Raw genomic sequence first — 21,570 nt, 5'->3', positions numbered from 1 at the left:
CCCCTTTTATCCCAGTGCTGGGAAGGCAGAGGAAGGTAGATTCCTGGGGCTCTGTGTTCAGTCAGTCTAACCTACTTGGTGAGCTCCAAGTCAACAATATACCCTGTCTCCAAAAAGACAAACAAACAAAAAAGATGGAAAGGGAAATGGCTCAGGTGTTAAAGGTGATTGCTTGCAAAGCATGTCGTCCCAGATTCCATTTCCAAACCACCTATGTAAGCTGGATATAAAAAGTGACACAAGCGTCTGGCATTTGTTTGCAATGACAAGTGACCCTGGCATGCCCAAGCACACACCACACACATTCACATGCACGCACACACAATCAATCAATCAATCAATCAATAAATAAATAAATAAATAAATAAATGGAAAGGATGTACACATGTACACACAAAATAATAATCATTTCTGTCTGCATGTCAGACATTTGTCGAAATGCATTCATGAACTGTCTCCTCTCGTGACCTCAATAAATTGGATACAAATCATGGTTATTTTCCAAATTCACGGAGAAGCCATTGGCAGAGCAAGGACTTTGATCCAAAAGTGAACTGCCAAGACAGGTCCAAGGAGATTTTGCAAAGAGAATCCCTGCAGTCAATAGGTAGGGCAGGTGGAAATGAAAGCTGTAACTCAAACAAGAGTGGGTCCAGCCCCCAGACCCCCAGACTGTGGTGCTGTCCATGGTCCTGCTTCCTCTGTTTCAAGACCACTAGAGGGCTGGAGAGATGGCTTAGCTCCTGTTAAAGCATTTGCCTGTGAAACCTAAGAAGGACCCAGGTTCGACTCCCCAGAACCCATGTAAGCAAAATGCACATAGTGGCTCTGGTGTCTGGAGTTCATTTGCAGTAGCTAGAGGCCCTGGCATGCCCATTCTCCCTGCACCCATCTGTCTCATCTCTATCTCTGCCTCTCTGATAGATAAAAAAAAATAAAATAAAATATATATACATATACTTTTAAGACCTCTAGAAATCCTGCCCCAATCTCAAGTTCTGGCTGGCTGGTGGGTGAGAGGGGGCCCAAAATGGAATGAGGGTGATTCCGGCCCCTCCCCCCTCCCAGCTGATTCAAAGTAGAAAGGGAATTTATTTAGAATAACTATTTGCTATATTTGTTCTTAGAACTCTAGATCATGTGTCTTTGATTTGCAATTTATTCCTAAAATAAAAATAGAGATACAGGGACTGGGAAGATAATTCAGAGGTCAAAGATGCTTGCTTGCAAACTGGATGCAAAAAGTGGCACAAGAAGCCAGGCATGGTGGCACATGCCTTAGATCCCAGCACTCAGGAGGGAGAGGTGGGAGGATTGCCATGAGTTCTAGGCCATCCTAAGACTCCATAGTGAATTCTAGGTCAGCCTGAGCTACAGTGAGACCCTACCTTGAAAAAACAAAAACAAACAAACAAACAAACAAAAAAGATGGCTCAAGCAGCTGGCATTCCTTCATAGTAGTAAGAAGCCCTGGCTTGAGCACACACACTCACACACACAAACTTTTAAAAATAGAGATTCACACTCTAGAGCTATACTTGTATGCATTCTCCATTTTCTCCCTTTAGCTAAAGGTTCTTGAGCCCTGATCTCTGATCCACATAGTATCTTTGCCATTGTATGGTCTTAGTGAATAAACACTCATAATATACTGCACTGGGTACATTTAAGTGGCCAATTGCAGTTTCTCGGCCTGCATTGCTGATTTTCACTCCTCTTTAGTTACTCAGAAGGTAAACTTTCCTTGCCTGTGTCTTTGAAACTTAGATAAAAGTGCTGCTGCCTTCCAAGCACCTCACAGAGCAAGTGAGAGAGGTGGAGGCAGAGCCAAAAGCTCAGGGTGGCGGCGGCCCCAGTGCCCGCCGCCTACGCTGCACACAGGGCAGATGTGAGGATAAAACTGTCAGCAGGGAGAACACTCAGAGAAATAGTGCTATTTCCTATTATCCACATTCTTCTGGAGAGCCGTTTGCCCAGTTGCCATGGCATAGGCACTGAGATTCCATAATTTTTCCCCTGCCTGCCATGTGCTCATGCAACAATTGAATTTAATCAGCCCAGACAGTTGGTTGGGTTTTGTCCATGTGAGTGGAATAAAACCATTCTCACCAGCTAAACCCACAAAGTATGGAAAAGCCATAAGAAATCGGTAACTTCTAAACCTTGCACCTGCCTGATTTATTTGATCCAGAAGGCGTGGACACAAACAACAGCATGGGGTTCCCAGGGCTGGTCGCCGTGGGTAGGCTGTGCTGGCTGAACATACTTGTGTTGGAAAACCTCTATTTTGATGGGGAAGTATTAATCTTGAAGGACAGAAATAATTCAGATCCCAAAACAATAACACCCAACAGAACACTCCTCACAGATATTCACTCCTTCCACCGGGCAAAGAAATGAGAAGTAATAAGAGAGAAAATACTAAAAGGCTTTGTGGATAATTAGAGTGCAGAAGAAGGGTTCAAAAGTAGATTATTAGCAATGGACCCCACAATTACCTCAGCAGAAAAGAGAAATACACTATGTAATCCCAGACAGCAATACAAATAGGGATGCTCAAGCTGGACTTGCTTGCCACACCTAGAGATGTGACATGATGTTTGAAATTAATTGTATCCTTTCAGAAAACAATTTGGGGGCTGCAGGGATGGCTTAGCAATTAAGGCAGTTGCCTGCAAAGCCAAAGGACCCAGGTTCAATTCCCCAGGACCCACGTTAGGCAAATGCACCAGGAAGGGGCCGCACACGTCTGGAGTTCATTTGCAGTGGCTGGATGCCCTGGGGTGCACATTCTCTCTCTCTCTCTCTCCCTCTCTCTCTCTCCTTCGCTTCCTCTCCCCCTCCCTCCCTCCCTCCCTCTCTCTATCCCTAACTCTAATAAATAGAAAAAAAAATTAAAAATAAAAAATTTTCAAAAAAAGAAAATAATTTGGGGGCCTACAAATATTGTGATATGAGGTTGGGGAGATGGCTTGGTGGGTAAAGTGTTCACTGTGCAAGCATGAGGTTGTGAGTTCAATTACAAGCCCTCATATAAAATGCCAGGCATGGCAGCATGAACCTATAATCCAGGCACTGGTGAGGTAGAGACAAGTGGATCCCTGGGGATTGCTGGCTAGCATTATCTAACTGAATCGGTAAACTCTGGGTTTAGTGAAAGACCCTACCTGAAATAAATAAAAAATAAAGTAAGATGCAGTATAACTAAGAAAGACATTAACCTTTGACCTCCACATGCCCATGCACACAGATGCATTTGCACTCACACCCAGATAAACACACACATACACATGCATTAGCACAGTACACACAGAAAGATATTTAAAATTTAAAAAGAAATATCACAACATGATGAAGAGGGATGGCTTCTGATAAATGATGACCTGACATCTGTACCTCATAAAAATATGTTATATTTAAATTTACAGCACTAGAGATTGAAATGTATGTATTTTTTAATCTCTATATTATGCTGCCAGGTTGTTGAAATTCCAAGGCCCTGTTTAAAATCCATTCACTTTATGACCAAATAATCATGAAATTCTTCATTGTGTTTTTAGCATACTAGAGGACTTGAAAGATGCTTATTTAATTTATATTGTATAAATACAATTTGCATACAATTTGTAATTGGACATGTTAAATCTAATTTATAAATCTAGGATCCAGGATGACAATAAATTTATTTGTTGGTACCATTTCTCCAATTAATAAGTTTATTTTTTTCATATATTGACCAGTCACTTTTCTTGCCAGTAACTAGAGGAAAAGAATAGATGACTGCTTAAGCCATTTCAGTTCATCTGGAAATTAGAGCCAAATCATGGACATCTGTGCTATGCTCGGTCCCTAGTGTGGTTGTGAGGGAGGCAGTGCGACCTTTCAGGAGGTCTAGTGGGAGGGATTAGATCACGAAGAGAGAGCTATCACCCTCAGAGGGACGAGTGGGGCTTTGCTCAGAAAGTCAGTTCTCACATGAGAATTGTCATAGAAGAGCAAGACCAGCTCCCTCCTGGTCTCTGGATTCTTGTGTCCATGTTCTCCTTCCTGTTCTCACACACTCAGCCTCGGTGCCCTCCACCATAACGTGATGCATCCAAGGTGCCCTCACCAGAGCCCGTACCCTGCTGTGTGGACTTTCAGAGTCGAAAGCTGTGAAACACATAGACAGTTTATAGATGACCGGTCCCAGGTTTTTTTTTTTTTACAATATTGATGGGAAACACACTAATGAAATAGTTGGTTCCACTCAGTTTCTTTACCCTGTCAAAATTTTTAAGCCAGGTGTGGTGGCGCACGACTTTCATCCCAGCACTCAGGGGGCAGAGGTAGGAGGATCACCAAGAGTTCTAAGCCATCCTGAGACTACATAGTGAATTCCAGGTCAGCCTGTGCTACAGTGAGACCCTACCACGGAAAAACAAAAAAAAAAATTACCTTTCATTTCTAACCTTTCTGATGCCATTACCAATTTACAATAGACAATATTAGCTCTGTGTGTGTGTGTGTGTGTGTGTGTGTGTGAGATTTATTTATTTATTATGAGAAATTGAGGGACAGAATGGGGTGCATCAGGGTCTCCAGCCACTGCAAATGAATTCCAGATGATGCATGTGGTACCTTGTACATCTAGCTTATATGGGTTCTGGGGAATTGAACCTTGGTCCTTAGGCTTCACAGGCAAGTGCTTTAACCACTGAGATATCTCTCTAGTCTGTATATTAGCAATTTTTTTTTTTATTTTTTGAAGTAGGGTCTCACTCTGGCTCAGGCTGACCTGGAATTCACTATGGAGTCTCAGGGTGGCCTCGAACTCACAGCGATCATCCTACCTCTGCCTCCTGAGTGCTGGGATTAAAGGCATGCACCACCACACCCGTCTATATTAGCAATTTTAAAATCTGGGCTTTTGAGTTGAAATACCACTCAGTCGATGTTTTCTTCATGAGGGGATCTTTAGACCACACTTAGAGTCACTTGTACACTTGAACCCCTGGTTGAGGGCAGCCTGGGGTTAAGGTGAAGAGCCTCCCTCAGACATTTGGAGTGTAAATGCTGCTCAAATCTGAGCAAGTATCCTCACAGCTGTAAGGAGGTAATTGTGAACGCCACAGAACATTGTCAGGATTAAATAAAATTCACATACTAATTAGACCAAAGCAAAATCCGGGATGGAATCTCTGATACACTCTGTTCTGAAGGTGACTGGACAGTGAGAGAGGTCCTGGCCTGCAGTGGGGGCTCGTGGTCAGTTCTGCTGGCTCTGCGCAGCTTGGTCCTGCAAGGAGAAATAATTTCATCAGCAAACTAGCTCCATTATCTAAGTTTAGTTGCCTCCAATACAAAAATGAGCCTGGTGTTGAACTGTATTACAGTATTGTCTCACGTTGTCAAGCACAGGAGGCAGGATCTGTTCTCAACAGTTTTTTTTCCTACAAATCTGCCAGCTCACATTCATGAAATTTGAAGCAACGAGACTGTTTTTTTTTTTTTTTTCAAAAACAAAAAAGGTACTCCATTGAGCAGAAAAGTGGAAGGGGAGTAGAAAAGAGGGAGAGATGAAAGGAAAGACAAGGAAAGGAAGAATGGGGGAAGAAGGAAGTGGATGAAGGGTGAGGGGAAGGGACTGGAGGTAGGAGGGGAATATAGGTTGAGACACTATACCACCCTGAAGTGCGCTGCAGGAACCTAGCTGGTATGCCCCTGGGCTTTAAGAAGCATTGTTCATCCCAACTGGGAATGAAGGATCCCAAACCTCTATGCGATTAAACAGTTCTGGCAACAAGTTGACATGGAAGCTTCAGGCATTCTGAGCCAGCGTCCCCCTTGAACTCTTTCTGACCTCCATCCTGAGCAGTGGACTGTGCCCTTGGGTTTCTCCTAGGTAAAAAATAAATAAATAGGGCTGGAGAGATGGCTTAGCAGTTAAGTGCTTGCCTGTGAAGCCTAAGGACCCCGGTTCGAGGCTCGGTTCCCCAGGTCCCACGTTAGCCAGATGCACAAGGGGGCGCACGCGTCTGGAGTTCGTTTGCAGAGGCTGGAAGCCCTGGCGCGTCCATTCTCTCTCTGTCTCCCTCTATCTGTCTTTCTCTCTGTGTCTGTCACTCTCAAATAAATAAATAAATAATTTAAAAATAAATAAGTAAATAAATAAAAATAAAAAGGCCTATCACTTGCTCTGGGAAACTCCACCAGCTACTCTGGCAAAGTACTTCTCTCGCCAAGCTTGGTGTAGCCAGGGTCTGCTCACAGGCCAGTGGGAAGATATGAGCAATACCTGGGCTACGGGAGCTGGGAGGAGCTTGCAACTGTGGATCTCAGGTGAGGACCCCAGCGAAATAAGCCGGCCTCACACTGTTACCTGTCATCCAGGCAAGAATGAACTATGGAAGCTGAGAGTGGCAGGGACTTAGTACCCCTCAGGCCTAGTGTGTTGAGTCAGGTGCTGGAAACACATCAGCTCTCCTCTGTGTCCTCGTTTCTCTGTTCTCTGACTGAAAAAGGGAGCAGCAGGGCTCCCAAATGAAGGTTGCCTGCATTGCTGAGCAGCAGGTAAGAGAAGGGAGGATGGAGATGAATGGAGATAGAAAGCAATGGGACTGGGAGGCTTCTCAATAGGTCAAGTCCTTCCTGCGCAAGCATGAGGACCTGAGTTTGGAATCCTGGAACCTATGTCGAAAATGCTGAGAATCAGGGGCTGGAGAGATGGCTTAGTGGTTAAGCGCTTGCCTATGAAGCCTAAGGACCCTGGTTCGAGGCTAGATTCCCCAGGACCCATGTAAGCCAGATGCACAAGGAGGCGCACGCATCTGGAGTTCATTTACAGTGGCTGGAGGCCCTGGCATGTCCATTCTCTCCCTCTCTCTCCCTCCCTCTCTCTCTCTCTCTCTCTCTTTCATTCTCAAATAAATTTTTAAAAAAGAAAGAAAAAGAAAATGCTGAGCATGGTGGAATGCCAGCCTCAGGGGGCAGAGACAGAAGGATCCCTGGGGCTCCTTGGCTAACTAGACTTGCTGAACCAAATCAGCTCCAGGTCCAATGAAAGGCCTTCTCTCAAAACATAAGGAGGAGAGCATCTAAGGAGAAAACCATCAACCTCTGGCCTCCATATACGCACATGTATATGCTCAAATACATGTGAACATAAATGCAAGTACACATAAAAAACACACACAGTCACACAGAAGTGGGAGAGGTGAGACCTGAAAAAGACTTCATCCATACCTACACCATAGTTCTCAGACTGTGAAGAGAGTGGTCAGTGAGGGCTGGAAAAGTCAGTCGGCGTCACCTTCCATAATGCAAGTGTTCTGAAAAGGGAGCTATCTTTTCTCTGGCTGATACGCTATGGGTGGATGAACTTCCTATGGGAAGATGGACTTTCTATGGGAAGGTGGACTTCATATAGGCAGATTAACTTCCTATGGGAAGGTGGGCTTCCTACGGGAAGGTGGACTTTTATGACAAATGTACTTCCTATGGGCAGGTGAACTTCCTATGGGCAGGTGGACTTTCAGCATGAAAACTGTACAAGTTTACCCATTACATAAAGGCTTCCTTTCCTTACACTGGCTCCAGTATGACATGAAGCTTTTTACTTTAATTTGTATGCACTTTCCCTCAATCTGTCCTCATCAGTTTGACTTCAAGACCTGCACACAAGGATCCCCAAACCATTCCTCCCCTACAATTTCTGGCACCCAAGGTAGGCAGCACCAGGTGAGGAAGCCACACTGGGTCCAGAAGCTACAGTCTGCAGATGTGTACCTCTGCCAAATCATGTGTGTCCCACATCCACCTATAGGGGTGGTTCAGACAGGGGTCATAAAAGGCTTGCCTCTCAGGCTCAGCCAGGGGCCCTGAGAACAAATGACAAACCCCTCTGTCCCTTTAGACTCCAGCATAGCCATTTCTGGGGCCCTTTGGCACAGGGAAGGATCACGCATCTCTACCTTCCTTATCAAGTGACATATTCCCCCACGAGCCTGTCTCTGTCTGCACATTCTTCTTTTCCGTAGGAAAAGTCGTGCTAGATTGGCACGCCCCTGAATTTCTCCATCTTAGCTTGGTTGAAGCTGTGAAAACAGCTTCAGGCACGGCCACAGTCACAGGTAGAGGGCCAGGACCCTGGATAGGAATCAGGGGCACGCGGCAGAAAGGATGCCAGAGAGGTCAGCTCAGGGGAGAACAAAGACGAGAGTGAAGGGAAGAGGTGAGGCACACCGGTCCCAGCTCACATGTCTCCTCCAACATGGGCATCTGGCCCAGGGAGCCCCTTGTGTCTCCCTCTGTGCCAAAGCTCTTTTCCTTGAATGGGGTACACATGATACTGGAACATTCACCTACTATAGCAACACTGCCTTGGGCAGCCGGGGCTTTGGGGAGGGCACGAACCCGGAAGGAATGCCACAAGTCCCAGACTGCCCCCCAGACACTTTCAGCATGGCAACAAAGCTGTCCAAAGTGGGTCACGTCTTCACACCACTTTGCCGTAGATCACGTCCACCTGTGAAAAGTGAGACAGGCTTGTGGAAGAGAAGGGAGAGCCCTTGAAGAACTGAAGGGCTGAACTTTCTGGGGTTTTGTTTATCTGAGTTTACTGTCTTCCTGGGGCTGCTGTGGATGGCAGCTCCGTGGTTTTGAGGACTGATGCAGGGAGAGCAGTGCCCACCGGCCAAGGCTCCTTCAGAGTGCATGGAATCCATGGAGGAGCTGCCCAGCCACAGGCCACATGATCACAGAAGGCCACAGCCAACCCTGGACAAGGAGACTTCGAGAGAACAGCAAGGACAGCCGCAGTTGTCTTGGGATATACCAAATGTGTCTATTACCAAGCAGAACACGTTATCTGCCACAGAAAGGTATCTAATTCATCAAAAATACTATTTAAAAAAAAGAAGAAGCCCAGGTCCTTCACAGGACTCACTGGAATTAGTCCCCCAGTCCCAGGCAGCCTGAGCTAGCCAGGAAGACGCTAGGCATCCCTCTGCCAGGGGCACCATTCATGTATCAGCAATCCACTGTCAAAGTTAAAGAGTTTGCCAAGGAATAATAGATGCTTTATGCATAACTAGTTCTGAGACCCAGGCTATAAAAGTTTTCTATTAACATGTAAGCACTAAGACAAGTTTTTTTTTTCACTTGATAAATATACATAACTCCTTTACAATGGGGCTGCTGTACTGTTGATGAGGACTGTTAATGGAGAGTTATATTTCCAGGATTATATCTTTATTCAGTTGCAAATGATTTTTTAGGGTGGGGGGAGTTTAATACTCTGCTTGGTCTATGAATAATAGTATCATTTGAATGCCGGACACCTGGCGCAAGGGGCGGACAGTGGGGGCTCTCCACTGACCTGGCAGTCTTGCCAGCTCTGCATTTTCCCAGCCTTCCTATCCGCTCCATTCAGCATCTAATTTCATTCTCTCTCAGCAAAACGCTAGACACTTGTAACTTTATTCTCCCTCTGAAAAAAAAAAAAAAAAACTTGCTCTCTTGTAAGGAAAAAAAAAAAATCCTGGACACAAAATTTTTTTTTCTCTCTCTTATCAATCTCTTCTTATGTGGAGTCTAGTAATTTGAAGGCTGGCTAAAGTTTCAGGAAAAACCTTCCAATTAAATACTGTAAAAAGATAAAATAACAGTGGCCTTGCTGCTGCCCAATAGCTTTATTGAAGCGCTCTTTTGTTGATTTATTGTACATTAGCCACTGAGCCGTGCAAAGAACATTACGTTTCAGAAAGAGCCATTCGTATGCGGCCGGCATCCACTCCAAAAACAATCAGGCCTGTATTGCGTTTTGCAAATTTATACCAGGATGTTGGTTTAGAGTGTTTCCCTGGAAAGTTTTTCAAGGAAGGGTCTGCTTTCAGGGGCACAGTGATTGAGACACACAAACAAACCTTTGTTTCAAAACTCACAGATGTATGGCCCGGCTCGAGCTTTGTTTTCCCCTTTAAGAAGTATTCTCAGATTTTTGTTTTGAGCACAACACAGGATTGTACCAAAAAAAAAAAAAAAAAAGAAAAAAAAAATCAGCATGAGGATGAATGTCTTGTGTAATCTTAGGCTCTTCCAGGTTTTCCCAGGATTGATTTTACTACCCCAAATTTTGCATGCTGAGTAAGTTATTTTTTTTTTAAACATTATCATGTGTTTGTTTTGTTTTGTTTTTTTTTTGTTTTGGGTTTTTTTTTTTCTGAAATGCAGGCACACTACAAAAAGGAATTCTGGCTACTTCAATTTTGGCTTCAGGAAACTTCATTTCAAAGCTATTTGGGGTCTGTAGGCTCCATAAATATACTTTTGTTATACTTCTGACAGGCCTCTTTCTCTTACTGGGCACCCAAGGTCCTTCTTGGGGTTAGCACCAGACTGTGTGATGTCGTGGAACATAGAGCACAGCCACCTGGGTCGCCCTAAAAGGACTCCAAGTGACAAAATATTTATACTCCCAGCCAGGCCTCTCTGGGGCCACAGAGGCCTCCCTCCCAAACAGTACTAAGGGCTTCTGAGATGCTGCACAGTCACAAGGGCCAATAGAATGCAAGTGGAGCTCAGGAGCACCGAGAACCTGACCACAGGCAGAAAAGCCCCCCGGCCCAGTAAGCCCCTCTCAGCCCACAAAGAAGTTGATGCCATTTGCCCAACAGGCCAGAACTTGGCAAAAACTGGCACCAAATGCCAGCCAGGAAGACCCGAGTCTGGGTCTTCACACACACTGTGACTCTCATTAGGTCAGGTCAGCAGGGGAGGCTCATGGCTCATGCCACCCAAAGATGCCCATACGTCGCAGAGAAAGGGCATATGAACACAGTGGTGTGTGCGGGCCCAGACTCAAGTCTTCTCTCAGACATATTGCTCTTTAGCAGGAAATTGATGGCCCACAAACTCTAGTTCAAAGAAAACATGTCATTACATGGAGTACTTGGCATCAGGTCACAGGTAACAGGTCACAGGGGTGGACAGCAAGTTTAGTGATGATAGGATTTACCTGGGTTATAATTAAAGATTAATTATGGGTCATTTTTAACATGAAACACGTATGTCCTTTTCATACCTGTGTGTGTGTGTGTGCCCTCGTGTGTGCACATGCATGTGCAGACATGAGGAGTGGTTCCTCGGGCACCATCCACCCTTCGAGAGACAAGATCAGTCACTGCTCTGGAACTTACGGAATAGGCCAGACTGGCTGAGCAGCACCAGTGATCAACCTGTTTCCACTTCTCCAACACAGGGATTACAAGCACATGCCAACACACCCGGCTTTTTGTTTTTAAATGTGGGGCTCAAATTTAGGTCCTCATGCTGATAAGGCAAGTACTTTATTGGTTGTGCTATCTCCCCCAATCTTTTATGCCATTTTTTTTATTGTTAAAAAAATTTTTTTTATTTATTTGAGAGCAACAGACACACAGAGAAAGACAGATAGAGGGAGAGAGAGAGAGAATGGGAGCGCTACGGCTTCCAGCCTCTGCAAACGAACTCCAGACGCGTGCGCCCCCTTGTGCATCTGGCTAACGTGGGACCTGGGGAACCGAGCCTCGAACCGGTGTCCTTAGGCTTCACAAGCAAGCGCTTAACCACTAAGCCATCTCTCCAGCCCTTTATGCCATTTTTTAAATACTTTTTTAAAAAATTATTTACTTGAGCCGGGCATGGTGGCACATGCCTTTAATCCCAGCACCTGGGAGGCAGAGGTAGGAGGATCACCGAGAGTTTGAGGCCACACTGAGACTACGTAATGAATTCCAGGTCAGCCTGAGCCAGAGTGAGACCATGCCTCAAAAAAACAAAAAAAAAAAATTATTTACTTGAAAATAGAGAGAGATAGAGAGATGAGAGACAGAGAGAACGGGTGTGCCAAGGTATCCACCCACTGCAAACAAAGTCCAGAAGCATGCGCCACTTTGTGCATCTGGCTTTTATGTGGGTACCAGAGAATCAAACTCAGATCGTTAGGCTTAGCAGAGAAGAGCCATAACTGCTGAGCCATCCTCCCAGCCCCTGTTTTATTTATGCTTATCTTACTTTAGTCCTGTGCTTACACACCACAGTGGCCTTGATACTAAGATGATGCAGCCCATTTTAGAGATGAGGAAACTGAGACTCGGGGGAGTTTAAATAATTCACCCTTGGTCACCCACTGGCATTTAGCAAAGCTGTCTCCCTCCCAACTCAGGTCTGAGCCCGAATTTTAGCTTTGGCCCATGACCTCTACTCTCTAGGGGCCTGGACTGGATATCCCAAGGATGGAGGAAGTGGAAGAGGGGAGTTCGCACCCAGCGGAGAGGGTGTGAAGCTGCTGGCTCTAGCTTATGGAATCCTTGCCACTGCTTTATTCCCCCTCCCACCCTCTGAGAAAATGATTTAATCAGCCTCTATTGCTCCTCGGGACTGACTAATTTTGGCATCAGTCAGTCTGTGCCTCGCTTTCGTTGTTTAAAGACCATGACTAAAATGGACTGAGCCAAATTGTACTAGAGTGTGAAGATTTACTGCAACTTTTTCATTGTGAAGCCCGTCTCCATCAAGCAGCATGAAACCCCCTGATCTCCGTGGATGTTCAAAGACGGTGTTAGTCATTTTGGGGGGTGTTAACTGGAGCATAGCTTTATGTCCCCATGCCCAGAAAGTAGTGCAGTGCGGATTGCTTCTGGGAAAAGGGACAAGGAACCCATGGGCAGGGACAGAGCAGGCCACAGATGGTCCCCAGTGGTCACACACTCCACTGCCTTCATCCAGGTAGCCTGAGTTGACATGCCAATCTGGGAGAATTTGTTGTCATGTGCCCTGGGGTACAATGTTCTCCACCCTACCTTCAAGACAGTGGGGGTCTTTGTCCATTCTGAAGGGGTATGGCGTGATCAGTCTGAAAAATATATCTCCATTATAAATAAACGGTTAGGAGTGTTGAGGACTTTTTTTTTTCAGGAGCTTTTGAAAAGTTAAAGGAAGTTCCCCCACATATGGAACACTTGAGCAGAAACAGTCCCTCTCAGAAAGCACTAGTAGGTTTGAAGCCTTGCTGGCAGCAGCTGGTTCGCCCTCCCTGCCAGGGCCAGAGAGGCTCCCGTCACCTCTGCCAGCAGAGATCACCCCCCACTCACTGCACAGGCTGAGTCCTGCCCACCGGTCTTGGGGTCTGAGTTTGGGAGCCTGTCCTTAAACTTTAGTGTCTCAAATCCAAAGAAGATGGCTTATTCTTCCTTGTTGAGGAATTGAAACTATGTTGGAGGTGGGTGGGAGGGGAGGTAGATTGGTTTTGTTTTGTTTTCCACTGTTTGCAAAGTTGTTTGCAAAATGATGATTCTCTTGGCTCCAAATCACAGCCCAAAATCTTAACGCAAGGGCTCACAGACCAGCCCAAGACAGCGGAAATGTCACAGAGTGCCAGTCAACCCCCCCCCCCCGCCTTGTTCACACAAAGGATCACAGGGCTTGGGAAATACTGCTTTCTGCCTAGTATCTGAGTTAACTGACACCATCTCCTACAGGAAAGTAGTGAGTTTCTTATTCAATTTTTTAACCACAAGTCCTACAAGGAAATGTTTTTCTTTTTAAACATGTGTATGTGGTGTGTGTGTATGTGTTCATATGACTATGAGTGCACATGTGTGTGCAGGTGCACATCTGTGCACACACAGGAGGAAGTCAGAGGTCGATACTGGCTGTCTTCCTCAATTGTTTTCCACCGTATTCTTTGAGACAAGGTCTTTCCCTGAACCTAGAGCTATAGATTCCACTCGACTAGCCAGCCAACAAGCCCCGGGGAGTCCTCCTGCCTCCACCTCCCCAGTACTTGAAGTACATGAAGGTAATGATGATTCTGAGAGCTGACCCCAGGTTCTTTAGTGGAAAAGAAAAGGAAACTAAGGGCTGGAGAGCTGGCTTAGCGGTTAAGGTGCTTGCCTGCGAAGCCTAAGGACCCGTGTTCTACTCTCCAGGTCCCACATAAGCCAGACCCACAGTGACGTATGTGTGTAAGATCGCACATGCTCACAAGGAGGTGCACATGTCTGGAGTTTGATGCAGTGGCTGCAGGCCCTGGTGCACCAGCTCTCACCCCACCCCCACTCTCACATGACAAAAAAGCCAGTGTGTGGGGTGGGCTTGCCTCAAAAAAAAAAAAAAATCGCGAGGCATGGTGTTGCACACCTTTAATCCCAGCACTTGAGAGGCAGAGGCAGGAGAATTGCCATGAGTTCGAGGCCACCCTGAGACTACATAGTGAATTCTAGGTCAGCCTGAGCTAGAGCGAGACCCTGCCTAAAAAAAAAAAAAAAGAGCAATTGTGGGTTTTTTGCAACTTCAGATATCTGTCTTAACTCTTATTACGTATGCAAAGCTGGGGACCTCACTCAGTCAGTAAAGTAAAGTGCTTGCTGCACAATGCCCAGAATTTCATGAAGGTACTGGGGACCCGAAGTCAGGTCCTTCACGGCAGTCCTGCCCCCAAAGCTGAACGTCCACAAATCCTCAACAAAAACCTCTAGTCATTGCGGTTGTCACAACAGTCACACCCACACTATGACCCTCTCTTTGTCTTCAGGAACTGGGTCTGCCTACCTCAGACCTGTCCACCTGCTCCAGCTTCCCCATGCACACCCCAAGTCCCCAATTCCAACTGGAACTTTCTGACCTGTCTGGGATCACATCCAGGCTTATCCAAGGTAACGATGTGCTCACCCAGTAAGCTATGTTTCAGGAATGGAAACAGGCTGGGAGGATATCCCCCTGGTAACACCTGTGTGTCCTTGTCACTTCCCCTGACAGGTCACTCTATTCGGATACATCTGAAGGCCTGTCCTTCTCTGGAAATCTCTGTGTCCTTCCTTGGGCTAATTCATCCAGTGGGTCCTTTGGCGACAGTATGGTCTAAGGCAGACTTTCCACAGGAAGAGGGGAACAGCGCCTTCCCCCAGCCAAAGCAAAAAGCCTCAAAGGAGCTATACCACATGTTTCATTTATGTGAGTTGGACTTGATTCCTCCAATAACATGTGTGATTGAATGAACGTGGCCGTATCTGGAAACTGGGGCTTGCTGGGTGCCCACACTGGCCTGTGGAAGATGTTTGTATCCTCATTCTGTGGCAATTTGGGGTGACTGGACCCTTAAAATGAACACCTATTCTTGAGCACACTTGTAGTCTTCACTTTATTTCAGCTTCCAGAAGGATCTGGCTTTTCTTTATCTCTTTCCTAAAGGAGTATCCTAGATCTGTTTTCCCATAAACAACCTGAATCCCTCCTAGGAAGGAGTTCCCCTTTCCTAAAATTAAGATCCCTGATCCTGGCACTATGTTGGTTAAGAGCTAGTTAGCTCAGCCCCCGTTCAGAACCTATAAATGACCCCAATTTGGAGCTCTTTGTACTCTCCCCTCTTTCCTTCTCTTAACCTAATACGGTCTCTCTAAACTTTACACTCTGGTCTGTGGATTTTAATTCTTTGAATTTATAGGACAAGAAGGGGTGGCCAGCCTTGGTGGGGCACACTTTTAATCCCAGCACTCAGGAGGCTGAGGTAGGAAGATCACTGTGAGTTTGAGGTCAACCTGAAGCTACAGAGTGAGTTCCAGGTAAGTGTGAACTAGAGCAAGACCCTGCCTTGAAAAAAAAAAAAATCACCCCCCCAAAAATCCAGGGATACCCCAAAATTCTGGTATCGTATTCTGTATGGGTGTATATTGGTGCATTGGCAGAGGAACCCCAATTTCTGTATAATGCTGGTGCATTGGTATGCATTTGTACATTGGCAAGGAATCCCAAAACTACGGTCTTAGTTCCCGCCCTCTACACTGACAGACTTCCCCTCCACGCTTCAACAGGGAGAGACAAGTTGTCATCACTAAGACTCTTGGCTTCATGTCCAGCAATCAGAAAACACCCACAGAAACAAGGTGTATGGCTAGCAGAAGGAAGGCTCGTGGCTGGCCAACGTCCCCAAACCCAGGGCCAAGGCCAGCTTTCTTCAAATTTTACCAGCAGTCCCCTGAAATAAATGTACTTTGTTTCTTCATGTGAGAAACAGATATGCTGGCCAAATCAACACATCCTATTAGATGTGAAGTAAGGTAGCCCAGATAGTGCATGAGGGGCTGCTTTAAACACATGTCTGTGGATGGAGTTCTCTGGTCTACAGAAACCCAGGCTGAGCCAGTGAGACAGAGACCTCCCACTGGATGGAGTGAGAACAGGCTTGGCTTCATCCCAGAAGTGGTTTCACCAGCTCCCGCCCCTGTTACCCAGGCCAGGCTTTCTCTCTGGTCACTGCTCTGGACAACAGGGAAGGGGACACAGCCAGAAATCATCCTCAGAAAGCAGTTCTGAGACATCGCAGACTCCAGTGAGGATGATGGACTACCACCAGGCTTCGCGTGGGACAACATGGCTTCTCAGGAGGGAGGTAGTGTGTGTGTGTGCAACTAACATCTCACAATGAGTTAATGGCATTTATCTTTGCCCATCTATATTTTAGCCAACTCAAGTCCTAGAAAATTATTTTTTTTTTTAATTTTTTTTTTTTTAATTTATTTATTTGCGAGCGACAGACACAGAGAGAAAGACAGATAGAGGGAGAGAGAGAGAATGGGCGCCCCAGGGCTTCCAGCCTCTGCAAACAAACTCCAGACGCGTGCGCCCCCTTGTGCATCTGGCTAACGTGGGACCTGGGGAACCGAGCCTCGAACCGGGGTCCTTAGGCTTCACAGGCAAGCGCTTAACCACTAAGCCATCTCTCCAGCCCCAGCCCCCCATTAAAGAATTTTTTTTTAAATTTTTTATTTATTTATTTGAGAGCGACAGACACAGGGAGAAAGACAGATAGAGGGAGAGAGAGAGAATGGGCGCGCCAGGGCTTCCAGCCTCTACAAACGAACTCCAGATGCGTGCGCCCCCTTGTGCATCTGGCTAATGTGGGACCTGGGGAACCGAGCCTCGAACCGGGGTCCTTAGGCTTCACAGGCAAGCACTTAACCGCTAAGCCATTTCTCCAGCCCCTAGAAAATTATTTTTATTCAGGTGACACACAGTGATAAAGAAGCCACCAATAAATATTTTCTGCCTGAGAAATGTGCTCACTTGTTCCCCGCAACAGATAACCACACTTCTTTGCAGCAGTCTGGGACATTGCACCACCCCAGGCCACCCAATGTCAGCCTTTTCCCTGTACCGCCTCCCAGCTTGTGATGTCACAGACACCTGTCTGCTGAGGACTGCTTCCAGCTCATGTTACACACGAGAGAACTTTGTGGAAGCACCAGACGGGGAAGGAGGTGCAGGGGATTGAGTGGTGATGCCATGTGGCTGGGATAAGCCAAACAGGGGGGACCAACTAAAGGGAAGTTCCTGATCCACAGGAGAGGTCACAGAGGAACCTCCTCGGGGTGTCTACATGGACACCAGAGTGCTATCTCGTCCCTGCAGGCACGTCACATGTCCACCTTGGGCACCCTCACAGCTGAGCTTGGGCTCCTGACAAAGTCAGCTTAGTGGTGTTTCGTCATGCAATGGGGCCCTTCCCCAGGAAGAAGGCAACACGATCTCCAGAACCCCTTCTAAACGTATCAGCTGAGATCTGAGAAAGAAACAAGACCAGTTCTCAACAGTGCCCCGAGCACCACTAAGGCCCAGTCTTGGGCCACTGACCTTCTGAGACCTTGTTCCTTGATCAGTGGAGTCAAAACATAGAGTGTGACCGAGCAGTCCCTTCCCATAAGAGCCACTGGAGCTGTCCCCTCTGGGGACCTTGTGGTGACAGCAGTGACCATAGAGTATTGGACAGGATGCAAGGTTTGCTGAAGTTATAACTTATAAATCCACCAGCCAGAGTAAATGACCCCTCCACGGTCTTGTAGGCAGGCCTTCAAGTTTTCTCTCTGACATTGCGCTACCCCAGTCCACCCCCATGCCAGCTTTCCCCTCTACTGCCTCCCAGCTTGTGAGTTCACAGCCACCTCTCTGCTGAGGCCTGCTTCCAGCTCCTCTTACACCTCCCTGCAGGTCCGCCCCCCGCCCCGCTGCCGCCCATCACATCTAGAACCTCTGCTAGTGTCCACTGGGCATCTAAAACCTCGCCATGTTAGCTACTTTTCTTGGTGATGCAACCAAACACCTGACAAAAGCAACTTAAGGAAAGAAGGAAGGAAGGAGAAAGGAAAAGAGGGAGGGAGGAACGAAGGAAGGAAGGAGGAAGGAAAAAGGAAAAGAGGAAGTGAGGGAGGAAGGTGATGAGACCGCACTGACAGATCCAGAGTTGGGCACAGGACCTCCCCACTTACCTGCAGTCCGTATGTCTCCCGGCCTCAGCATCCTCAGCACAAGCAGCTCCATCCAGATGTTTAAGCCTGAGTCCTGGAGCCCTTCTCTGCTGCCTTCCTTTTCTGTACATGGTCACATCCCCTGAAGACGATGTCTCAACATGTCTACACCTTGACCAACCTGGCCAACCACCACCATCCTCTCCCCTGACACACTCCAAACACACAGACCTTGCCACACCCAGCCCCCCCCCCCCCGGGCTACACTTGCAAATGGGCCCTGGGCTTTCGCTGCTGCTTTGCTCAGAACTCTTCAGAGACCCCTACCCTTAGCCAAGTCGTCATGGGTCCTCGGTAATAGTAACCAGCGGTCTCCGGGCCACAGCGGTCGCACTGTCTGCTGTCTGTTACTGACTGTCCATCTTCCCTGCTGAGGTCTAAGCTCCGGGAAGATAGGGACACAAATCCTCAGGTTCTCGAACAGCAAGCACATAGCAGGAACACAAGAAGCACTGTGGGTGGGTGAAGAGAGGGAAAATGGTAAGGAAGAAGGGATATAAAGAAGTGATGCTGGGTGCTAGAGAGATGGCTTAGTGGTTAAGGCATTTGCCTACAAAGCCAAAGGATCCCTGTTCGATTCTCCAGACCCACATAACCCAGATGCACAAGGGGGCACACGCATCTGGAGTTCCTTTGCAGTGGCTGGAGGCCCTGGCACGCCCATTCTCCCTCTCTTTCTGTCTCTCTCTCTCACTCTCTCTCTCTCTCTCTCTCTCTCTCTCTCTATCTGTCTCCCTCTTTCTCTCATAAATAAATAAATGTTTTGTTTTTTTTTTAAAAAAAAGAAGTGATGCTGGATGGTAGGGGAGGGACATAAGGGTGGCTGGATGAAGGGAGTGGGTAGGAGAGGGAAAGGGTACATGGTTCGAAAAATGGAAGGGAAGAAGAGTGCAGGAGAGAGGGAAAGAAGTAGGGAAGGCTAGAAGGAGGGAAGAGTTTGTCCTGTCACGGTCTTCATGGCTTCTAATTCCTGTCTTTGGTATATGTGCTGCTGAGGTGAGCACAAATTGCTGGCTTCGAGTAGTAATCTATTTTCTTTTTTTTTTTTTTTTGAGGTAGGGTTTCACTGTAGCTCAGACTGACCTGGAATTCACTATGTAGTCTCAGGGTGGCCTCGAACTCACAGTGATCCTCCTACCTCTGCCTCCCTAGAGCTGGGACTAAAGTCATGTGCCACCACGCCCGGCTCATTAGTTTTTTCATTTATCAAAAAAGTAGATTTTTTTTTTTGACCCCCTTTTAGAACCAGGGATTGGGGCTAGGGAGATGGCTCAGGAGTTCAAAGCACTTGCTTGCAAATTCTGCCAGCCCAGCTTCAACTCCACAGTCCCAGATGCACAAAGTGGTCCATGCATCTAGAGTTTGCAGCAGCAAGAGGCTCTGGTGCTTTCTCTCTTCCCGTCCCGCCTCCCCCCTCATTAATTCAAAAAAAATTTTAAAGAGCCATGGGCTATCTGACTTGTACAACCCATGATGATACCAGGTGTTTTTAATAATGTCAAGTTAACAAGTCCTATCCCTGTGTTGAGTTGGACATATTAGAGAAGCACCAAAATGGGTTGACAGGGAAACATTTCCAGCTTGAACATTTGTACGGGTTATGTTTTATTTAACTAGTTTTAGCATAATAATGGTCCCAAATACTTCATAAACTGTCAGGCCGGTCATTACCACAAACACTGCGTCACTGGGGGTTATGGAGTCAGACTCTGGAAGCCAATCTGTCAATGGCCTCTCATCACATCCGTTAACAAAGAGAAGTGAAAGTAGGGGTGTGACCCCCCCCCCAGGTCCACCTTCAGTCTTCACATGCCACATTCCACTTCCTCAGATTAATTCTCAGTGATGGTACCTAACACGATGCCAGCCTGCATCTCCCCACGGCTGCCTGTTTCCCAGTTGGGCAGCACTTAACACCTCTCCTCCTGTGAGCACTTTGTGTTCAGGCACATCCTGGTAGAAAGAGACAGAAGAAAGGCCAGCTTAGATCAGTGTCAGGCACAATCAAAGGGAAGGCCAATCTGTACTTGACATGACGAGAAGGGAAGGAGCCCTGCTTACCATCTCATGTGTATGCATGACAGGGCATGCATATACTTAAAATTATGCCATGTGCAGCCTACATATGTACAGACTGTCCTAAGTTATCTAACAGCCCTTCTTTCAATCAGAATAAGGACCCACCCTCATCCCCACCCCTGGGGATTGGCTCCTCCCTCTACCAAAACTCATAAAAGGAACCCCCAGAAAAGAAGAAAGAAAGAAAGAAAGAAAGAAAGAGAGAGAGAGAGAGAGAGAGAGAGAGGGAGAGGGAGAGAGGGAGGGAGGGAGGGAGGGAGGGAGGGAGGGAGGGAGGGAGGGAGGGAGGGAGGAAGGGAGGGCAGGAAAGGAGGGAGGGAAGAAGGGAAAGATAGGAAGGGAGGAAGAAAGGGAGGGAAAGTAAAAGAGAGAGTGGGAAGGGAGGGAAGGAAAGAAAGAAAGAGAGAAAAGGAAGGAAGGAAGGAAGGAAGGAAGAAAAGGAGAGAAAGGGAGGGAGGGAGAGAAGAAAGGGCTCTTGAGCCACATATTCACTTCAGCCCACACCTGCCCTGTGGTGGTATTGCATGCATTTACTTTCACTTTGTTTTTAAATTTTATTTATTCACTTGCAAGCAGAGAGAAACAGAGAGAGAATTAGTGTACCAGCACCTCTAGCTGTTGCAAATGAGCTCCAGATCCAACCACCACTTTGTGCATCTGGCTTTACATGGGCATTAGGAAATGAACTTAGATCCTTAGGATTCACAGTAAAGCACCTTAACCACTGAGCCATCTCTCCAGCCAGGCGCTCACTTTTAATGAATCCATACTTTCAGCACTGCTCCAGTCCTTTCCATTTCATTGTTTGAGACACCTGGTCATAGCATTATGAGACATCTTGAAAACTCCTCTTTGTTAACACTGGGATGTACTACCTTGTTCTTGCCCACACCTGCCTTTGGCAAAATACCTGAGGTTGGGGAGAGCATAAAAACCAGGTACTTTTGACAAGAGGCAGCTAGTGATCTCCCTACAGACCACTTCCAAAATGAGGCATGGCTGCATTGTCTGCAAATAATAAGCACCCTGAGCAGGCTGTTTGTCTTCTGTGCAGATAGGATGTGTAGGGCTCCAGCCAAAGACTGTCAGAACTAAGTGACAGGAACTACAGAGAACATCGGTCCTAAGTCTGCCGTACAGGTGAGCAGATGAGGTCACCAGGGTGGACCTG

Source organism: Jaculus jaculus, chromosome 2, assembly GCF_020740685.1.
Source record: "Jaculus jaculus isolate mJacJac1 chromosome 2, mJacJac1.mat.Y.cur, whole genome shotgun sequence".
Lineage (NCBI taxonomy): Eukaryota > Metazoa > Chordata > Mammalia > Rodentia > Dipodidae > Jaculus > Jaculus jaculus.
Note: the sequence above shows the minus strand (reverse complement) of the source record.